The 9,200-nt window shown below is 48.3% G+C and overlaps 1 protein-coding gene across 2 annotated transcripts in view; it reads left to right on the plus strand.

Annotated features, from left to right (window-relative positions):
* Window positions 1-577: 577 nt before the first annotated feature.
* IRF5 (interferon regulatory factor 5) overlaps window positions 578-9,200 on the plus strand; it is a 42,143-nt gene continuing 33,520 nt past the window's right edge. Inside the window, exon 1 of one of the 2 annotated variants that reach the window (XM_034407104.3) lies at window positions 578-755. The gene's annotated coding sequence lies outside the window, so the exon portion shown is untranslated. Of the gene's footprint in view, window positions 756-4,868; window positions 5,044-9,200 lie in introns of those variants that run through there. The other variant, XM_034407103.3, reaches the window with a different exon arrangement.

Raw genomic sequence — 9,200 nt, forward strand, 5'->3', positions numbered from 1 at the left:
CTGGGGGATTCTGGGAATTGAAGTCCACCCACCTTAAGGCATGCCAGCTGGGGAATTCTGGGAATTGAAGTCCACCCACCTTAAGGCATGCCAGCTGGGGGATTCTGGGAATTGAAGTACTACCCATCTCAAGGCATGCTGGGGGATTCTGGGAATTGAAGTCCACCCACCTTAAGGCATGCCAGCTGGGGGATTCTGGGAATTGAAGTACTACCCATCTCAAGGCATGCTGGGGGATTCTGGGAATTGAAGTCCACCCACCTTAAGGCATGCCAGCTGGGGGATTCTGGGAATTGAGGTCTGCCCCTCTTAAAGCATGCTGGGGGATTCTGGGAGTGGAAGTCCACCTGTCTTAAGGCATGCCGGCTGGGGGATCCTGGGAGTTGTAGCCCAGCCATCTCAAAGGTTCCAAGCCTGAGAGCAACTTTCCCAGGTGGAGGGGAGCCCAGATCTAGGTCAGCCTCCCCTGCGCTGCCTTCCCGGTCCCGCCAGCCCCGGGCAGGTCTCTCCAGCTGCGCTCCGCTGCACGGCACCGCCCGGCCCGGAAGGGAGGCACCTGCTGCTGGGCCGGCGTCGGGGGCGGTCCGGCGGGACTCCTCCCTGCGGAAGCTCCGGCGGCCCGGCTGGCCGAGCCCATCAGGTGAGCGGCGGCTCGGTTGGGCTACTAGACGGCGCCCCTGCCCGGCCCGGCCCGGCTCCCCCGAGGGCACAAGCGGCGGAGGCGCGCTCGGTCGCCCAGGCTCCTGGTTGGGCGGGTAAGTCCGGGCTGGCGGGTGGGGGTCTCCCTCTGGGCGCCCTTCCCATCCTTGGAAGCCCCCCGCCCTTTCCTCTGGCCTGCCTTCCCGTCCCATAAACGGCATCGTCTTTTTTGGGGGGGAGGGCTGGAATTGAGGGACGGGGCGGGGGTCTCCCTCTGGGCGCCCCTCCCTCGCTCCCGCTCCGATGCTTGGAAGCCCCCCGCCCTTTCTTCTTCCCTTCCTTCCCGTCCCATGAGCCGGCATCGTCTCGGCCGGGTTTTTTGGGGGGGGGCGTGGGGGGTGGAATTGAGGGACGGGGGTCTCGTCTGTCCCTCCTTCGCTCCCGGTCCCATCCTTGGAAGCCCCCCGCCCTTTCCTCTTCGCTTCTTTCCCGTCCCATAAGCCAGCATCGTCTGGTTTTTGGGGGGGCTGGAATTGAGAGACGGGACGGGGGTCTCCATCTGGGCGCCCCTCCCTCGCTCCCCGGCCCATCCTTGGAAGCCCGCCGCCCTTTCCTCTTGCCTGCCTTCCTGTCCGGTTTCCATAAGCCGGCATCGTCTGTTTTTCGGGGGTGGGTAGCGTTCCAGGGGGTGGAATTGAGGGACGGGCGGGGGTCTCCATCTGGGCGCCCCTCCCTCGGTCTCGCTCCGATCTTCGGAAGCCCGCCGCCCTTTCGTCTTTCCTGCCTTCCCGTCCCATAAGCCGGCGTCGTCTATTGAGGGGTGGGGGGGGATAGAATTGAGGGAAGAGACGGGGGTCTCTATCTGGGCCCCCTCGCTCCCGGCCCGATCCTTGGATGCCCGACGCCCTTTCCTCTTTCCTACCTTCCCGTCCCGTCCCATAAATTGGCTCGTCTGTCTGGGGGGGCTGGAGGGTGGAATTGAGGAACGGGGCGGGGGTCTCCATCTAGGTGCCTCGGCTGCCCCTCCCTCCCTCCCTCCCTCCCTCCGGGCCCGATCCTTGGAAGCCAGACGCCTTTTCGTCTTTCCTGCCTTCTCCTCCCCTCCCATAAGTCGGCATCGTCTGCTTTTGGGTGGGGGGGATGAGGATGGAAATGAGGGACGGGGCGGGGGTCCCCATCTAAGCAGTCCTCGGACCCTCCCCCCCCCATCCCCGCGCAGCAGGACTGTCCAACGGGGCAGAGGGAAGCAGTACTGCTTAGTCCGCCCCTCCCGGTCGGCTTGGCTTGGCTCGCATTTACTAGGGCGATGGGTATTGTAGTCCCGCGGAGAGGGGGCACCAGGTCGTAAGGGAGAAGTAGGAAGAGGAGGGCAGCCCCGCGTCCCTTCCAGCAGGTCCCCCCGACGGGGCGCTCCTTTCAAGGGGGTAAGCCGCTTCTCACCCACTCAACCAAACGTAGGATTGCTTGCAAAAGGGAGCAGGGTAGAGAAAACTGGGGAGGGGTCGCAGAGGAGAGGGTCCCCGGGATGGTCCCCACAGCGCCCCGCTTCCTCTCGCTTTGGGCCAGGCGCCGGGAGCCAAGTGGCTTTGCGCGAAATCCTATGCACCCAACCAACCCACTTCGGGCGCAACTGGGAGGAGTTGCGTTTGATCCATAAACTTAGTCCGGAGAGGGGCTGAGATGGGGAGGGGGAAACGGGAAGGAGGGGGGGGAAAGAAAAACCAACATTTGGATTAATAGAACCGGGCTTTGTGGAGGTTAGATGAAGGTTTGAGGACCTGCAGGTAGGGGAATGCAGATTGTCTGCCCTTGGCAGTTTTGCACGCGGATTCTCACTGTTGGGTGCAATTCAAATGATTCGCTTTTTGCAACAGGAACTTGTGTTCCTTGTGTGCCCCCACCCCCCCATGGGGGGAAAAAAAAAACCCCCAGTCTTTGCTTGACCCGAGTTAGCCGAGTTAGTTCGCACAAACCACTGTAATTTCATTTCCTTTTTTTTTTTGCAGAAAGAAAGAGCATAAACTTTTTTTTTTATTGAAAAGTTTTATAAGAAATACAAACATTTTCTCCCCCCCACCCTTTCCCCCTCCCCTCCTTCCCCCCCCACCCCCCTCCCTAGACTTCCCAGAACAGGCACAGGGTATAGCATTCACAAACATAAAGCTAAAATATGCTAACAAATTATTGCATTCATCTTCTCCCTAAATCCTTAACTCCTTATAACTCAAAAACTATAAACTACTTAAAAATATTTCATTCATAAGCTGTATGAATCTTCTATATACTCTTTTTGTATATAGTCAATCCATCTTCTCCATTGAATGCATGAACGTTGATTTGATTGTGGGCCTTTCAAAACTAGACACTGTGTGTTTTTAACTACCATTTGTTGCAGTGTTTCTCAACCTTGGAAGCTTGAAGATGGGTGGACTTCAACTCCCAGAATCCCCCCAGCCAGGGCTGCTGGCTGGGGGGATTCTGGGAGTTAAAGTCCACCCATCTTCAAGCTTCCAAGGTTGAGAAACATTTGGTTTACAGTACTGATTGTGTTTTAATCTATGTTTGTTCGGAGCACAGCTAGAAATCAATCAATGCCTCGGCTTCTATTAAAATCGCTTTGTTTACTTATTGATTTGATACGTGGAATGTGGCATGAATGCATTTTCTGGGTCTGAATGCAAAACGCAACGTCCTGCGTTAATCAGCAGGTGCACAAAAGCTAAATACCTTTTTGTAGTCAAGAGGGTTCGAAATGGTGCTCTCCGAGTTTAGTAGTTATTATTATTATTATTATTATTATTATTATTATTATTATTATTATTATTAATTATTATTATTATTATTATTAGTTAATCTTTAGTGAGATTCACAGCCTTTGAGGCTGGTTAATAGCTCAGCAGCTCAAGTCCTAACCAAGGACCTAGGAACTGTTAAGGTATCGTCGGAGGATGTAAGCTGTTCCGAGTAAGGTGGTTTTTTTGTAGAGTCAAAATGTTCAAGTCCGGCAAATTTAGAATTTCTAAATAGCGGGGTAGCCCTTTGGGTATTGCTCCAAGGGCTCCAATTACAATCGGGACAACACACGATTTCTTTTTCCACAGTCGCTCAACTTCAATTTGCAAATTATTATTATTATTATTATTATTATTATTATTATTATTATTATTATTATTTATTAAATTTGTATACCGCCCTACACCCGAAGGACTCAGGGCGGTGAACAGCCGTAAAATAAAACATATAGATACAAAATTTAAAATAGAGATAAAACAAATTAAATAAATTTGGCTGAACCATTTTAAAACCCCAATAATTTAAAACCAAATTTAAAATTCCCATTTAAAAGGGGGAAAATTTAGGTCAGGCCAGCTTGATGAAATAGGAACGTCTTAAGCGCACGACGGAAGGTACGCAGATCCAGGATCCTCCGTATCTCCGGGGGGAGCTCGTTCCAGATAGTTGTGTTCTTGTAGACGTTTCATGACCCAAGTAGGGAACAGCATCAGGGCTAGAGGGAAGTAGGGTTTGCTCAGTCCTTTGTAGGACTGATGATGTTCCCTAGTTGGGTCATGAAAGGTCTTCAAGAGAAGCTCAGAGAGCACCGAGGACCCCCACGGTCCTTCACCACCTCCTCCTCCTTTCAGCAAACCCCTCTCCCTTCTAGCACTGACTATATTACTTAGTTGGGTCATGAGACGTCTGCAAAGAAGACCACCAAGCTCAGAGAGCACCAAGGACCCCTAAACCTTTTTATTTGTTTGTTATTTATAAAGTCACATGTTTGCACCCTGTTTTCCTGCTTGGGGGTCCTTTAAAAGGGACCCTTTTAAACTTTTAAAAACTTTAAAAAGGGGCCCAAGTAAGGCCTTTTGATGTCGTGTAACTCCCGTCTTGCTTAGTTTCTGCATCTGATGGATCCCAATTGGACCCCCCTCCTCCCCCACTTCCGTCCTCTCCCTCCCTCCCCCCACCCGAGTGTCACTGCCTTTGATTAGGTGTGTTAATACGTGTGGAATTCTTGATTTAATCAGGGAGAACTGAGAAAAAGCCAGGATTCTTATCACATCCGAGCTGGAAAGACAAACTTTCGAAAGTTTAGGTTTATTTGCAGTTTCACTGTTTTCTTTCTCGGGTTTTGATAAGGGGCAGGGAGGGGAGGGGAGGGGGTGAGAGGGTTTGACGGGTGAGGGGTCAGGATGGATGCTACCTGTAGGGCTTTCCTCTCTCAGCAGGTCTTTAGTGGAAGGCCACACAGGTGAGGGTGGTGCCGGTTTGAAAAGAAGCTTCTTTCAGGAGCAAAAAAAAAAAAAAAACCATTAGTCGGCGAGCTCCGTGTTCAAGAGTAGTCTACCCTTGAAAAAAATCACGGTGAGGACTGGCGACTTCAGCTTTCGTTTCGTGCAGGTGATGCGCAAAGATGCATTTTTTTTCCATCCTGCTTTTGGTTTTTTATTTTTGGGGACGGGGAAGGGGGGGTTTCAGGGGGTTTCTTTGGTTTTCCTAGGTTGGAGTCACTTTAGCCTGGGAAAGTAAGAGACGCGTTCCCGGCTTCTGGAATTTTCTCTGGGGAGATCAGGCAAACCGTCTATTATGCTTCTTTCCTGCAGGCAAAAATATGCTTTATTAGGCAGGTTTATTAAGCATTTAAGCCAGATGTTAATAAGTACAGTAGATGTTTTCTCTTCTTTTTTCTTCTCTCTCTCTCTCTTTCCTTCTTCCTCCTTCCTTCCCCTTTTCCTTTCTTTCTTTCTTTCTCTTTCTTTCCTTTCTTTTTCTCCCTTTCTCTCTCTTCTCTCTTTCTCCCTTTCCTTTCTTTCTCTTTTCCTTCTCTTTTTTTTCTTACTTTCCTTTCTTTCTCTTTCACTCTCTCTTCTCCCTTTCTCTTTCTTTTCTTGACTTTTGTTCCTTGCTTATGGTAAGCAAAACTCAGGAATTCTGGAAGCAAAATTAAAATCTTACATTTGCGCAAGATTGGGTGTTTTAAATCTGTCTGGGCCAAATTTGTTTAATTCGGTTTTATTCTGTTTTTTAAATTTTGTATTTATGTATTTTATTGTTTGGCTGTTCACCGCCCTGAGTCCTTCGGGAGTAGGGCGGTATAGAAATCAAATAAAGACTAAAGACTAAAGACAACACGAAATGCTTATTTTATTTTGGTCAGATAAAACTTGCTCTATTCGATGCATTTTATGAAAAGATAATAATCTTTTCCCTGAGCTGATGCCTTTATTTAAAAAAAAATTGTTTATGGGAAAAGGTGGTACTAGACCCCTTCTGATTCTAGGTTTTTAAATAAGTGACCTTTTAAAATCTTTTTAATCCTGGGTGAGTTATCACTTGCACAAATCCTAATAAAATCACTACGTGGAGTGGGAAAGGAGGATAAGGAAGAAAAGGAGGGAGGGAGGGAGGGAAAGAAAGAAAGAAAAAGAAAGAAAGAAAGAAAGAAAGAAAGAAAGAAAGAAAGAAGGAAGGAAGGAAAAGAAAGAAAGAAAGCTTCAACAAAACAATGCTGTTTTGCTGTTTTGCAATGCAACAAAAGAACAAATCAACCAATGGAAAAGTGAAATGGCGACCCGTTTTATATTTTGGAAAATATCTGCTGGATGTGGGTTGTGTTTTCTTTTGGGCTCAGCCCAGCTCTCACCAATTGTGTAGGCTTTGAGAAGGAGAAGTGGGCAGAAGAAAGAGAAGCGAGCATTTTCCAAATTGTAAAAGTGTGTGTGTGTGTGTGTGTGTGTGTGTGTGTGTGTGTGTGTGTGGCGAGGTGGGGGGGGGTGAGAGGGGGTTGCGATCTGGAAAAACAGAAGAGAATTTCACCCAGAGAAGAAGAAGAAAGGACAAGAGAGCTCTCTAAGGTCATGCTTGACTGGAAACCCTGATAGGCCTTTTGCAGAAGAGACAGGAAAAAAAATGCAATCATGATTTGTGGTTTGGAGAATTAGAAAAAAATCTGGATAATAGAAAGAAGTGAGCTGGGATTTTTTTGGAATTGTAAAGTAAGGGTTAATCTGATAAGTGTACTTCTATTTGCTGGAGAAGAAATTGGAGGTCTCCTTTTTTTTATTTCTTTATCATTCTTTTTTTTCTCCCGTTTTTCTCTTTCTTGCTTTCTAATTTTTCTTTTTCTTTCATCTATCTTTTTTCTGATTCCTTTCTTTCTCCCTCTCCCTTTCCTTCTTTCCTACCTACCTTCCTTATCTTTCCTTCTTTCCTTTCCTATCTCCTTTGTCTATCTCCTTTCTCCCTCTCATTCTTTCCTTCTTTCCTACCTACCTTCTTTATCTTTCTTTCTTTCCTTCTTTCCTTCTTTCCTTCTTTCTTTCTTTTCCTATCTCCTTTGTCTATCTCCTTTCTCCCTCTCATTCTTTCCTTCCTTCCTACCTACCTTCTTTATTTTCCTTCTTTCTTTCCTTCCTTCCTTCCTTCCTTTCCTTATCTTTTCTTCCTTTATCCCCTTTCTCTATCCCCTCCCTTTTTCATTCTTTTCTTTCCCTTTCTTCCTACCTCCTTTCTTCCTTTCTCCATCTCCTTTCTTTTTCTCTCCTTTCTTTTTAATATTTATTTATTTATTTTATTCAATTTGTATACCGCCGCCTTTCTCCTGCTGGACTCAGGTGCACAGCCAAAATGAAAAACATCCCAATACAAAATTTAAAATTTGTTAAAAGAATTACACAGTTTGGCCCAAAATTTAAAACATCCCATCCTTTTTCTTCCGTACTTTCTTTCTCCTTCCCTCCCTCCCTTTCTCTTTCCTTCTTTCTTCCCACCCACCCTCCCTCCCTTCCTCTCTTCCTCTCTTTCCTACCTTCTGCTTTCTTTCTTTCTTTCTTTCTCTTTCTTTCTTTCTTTCATTTTTTTGCTTCTTTCATTCATTTTTTTAGGTGCTTTGTAATACTTTTCATAATATTTCATTTTAAGGGGCAGTTGGCGAAAGGAAACTTGGGTGGGAGGATTCGGGGGACACACGAGGAGAGTATTAATTAATTCTTTAATTAACTTCTCCTTTCACCTGCAGGGGGGAGAGAGTTCTTCCCAAATTTTTCCTGGACAAGGAGACTCCCAAATAAAGAAACCCGGGTAACCCTTTGCCGTTGCCACTTGTTGTTGTGTTGTGTTGTCTTTTGTCTTTGGCTTCAGGGTGTTTGGGTGGCATCCTGACCTCCTCCCTGGGTGCTGCTCGCTGTGAGTCATGGGCTTGGTCATCGCTCCGAAATTTAAGAGGAGGACAGCCAAAGGGGCTGACTCATGCAGAGAGGCACTGGGCCTCCTCCCAGGGAGGGAGATGTCTGGGGATGATTGAATGTCAGATAAAAGATTTCGGTGCCTTATTTGCAAGACCTTATGACAGACAGTCCTCGACTTAACAACCGTCCCGCTTAGTGACCGCTCGAAGTTCCCACGGCACCGAAAAAGGAGGCTTGACCAGAACTTGAAACCGTGGCAACTGGCATGTACTTATGACGGTTGCAGCCTCCCGGGGAGGGGTGTGTGTGTCACGTGATTCCCCCTCCCTTTTGCGGCAACGGGGAAGCTGGATTCACTTAACGACCTTGCGTGTGGCTCACTGAACCGCTGCCGTGAAAACCGCTCAACGACGGTGGCGAGAAAAGACCGTGCAACTAGGCAAAGCTCACTTCACGAAGGTTTCCCTCGGCAACGGGAAGGTTGGGCTCAATTAGGGGTCGTAAATCGAGGATCCGCTGTATTTCAGGATCGCGCGGGACTTTTGATGGATGTGTGGGGCAGGAAGGTTGGAACTAGGCTCCATGAGGACCATCTCTCCCCCTAACCAAGCCGAACACCCTCCTAGGAGACCCTAACCCTAGGAGATTTATCCAGGGGAGAAATATTATTTTTCATAATGGTTCCAAGGAAAAGAGCTTCCTTGGATGTTTACCAAAAGTTCCTAAATTATTGGGGGAAAAACGCCGATAGAAAAGCAGATGTACACCCTCAACTTCCCTAATCTTGTCTTGCACAAGGCAGCCAGCAAAAGTGGGGCCCTCACACGTGCACAGCTCACACCGGTTGTGGCTTGTTGCGTACCGGATTTGACAGCGCAGAAAGGAGCTTTGCGGACTTAGAATCCTAGGGCTGGAAGGGGACACCTTAGAGGTCTTCTAGTCCAACCCAGGAGTGAAATCCAGCAGGTTCTGACGGGTTCTGGAGAACCGGTAGCGGAAATGTTGAGTAGTTCGGAGAACCGGCAAATGCCAGCTCTGGCTGGCCCCAGAGTGGGGTGGGAATGGGGATTTTGCAATATCCTTCCCCCAGGAGTGGGGAGGGAATGGGGATTTTGCAATATCCTTCCCCCAGGAGTGGGGTGGGAATGGGGATTTTGCAATATCCTTCCCCCAGAAGTGGGGAGGGAATGGGGATTTTGCAGTATCCTTTCCCCAGCAGTGGGGTGGGAATGGAGATTTTGCAGTATCCTTTCCCCAGGAGTGGGGAGGGAATGGGGATTTTGCAATCTCCTTCCCTCAGGAGTAGGGAGGGAATGGGGATTTTGCAGTATCCTTCCCCTGCCACGCCCACCAAGCCACGCCCACCAAGCC

Source organism: Pantherophis guttatus, chromosome 7 (genome assembly GCF_059756535.1).
Source record: "Pantherophis guttatus breed Tessera chromosome 7, ASM5975653v1, whole genome shotgun sequence".
NCBI classification, from domain to species: domain Eukaryota; kingdom Metazoa; phylum Chordata; class Lepidosauria; order Squamata; family Colubridae; genus Pantherophis; species Pantherophis guttatus.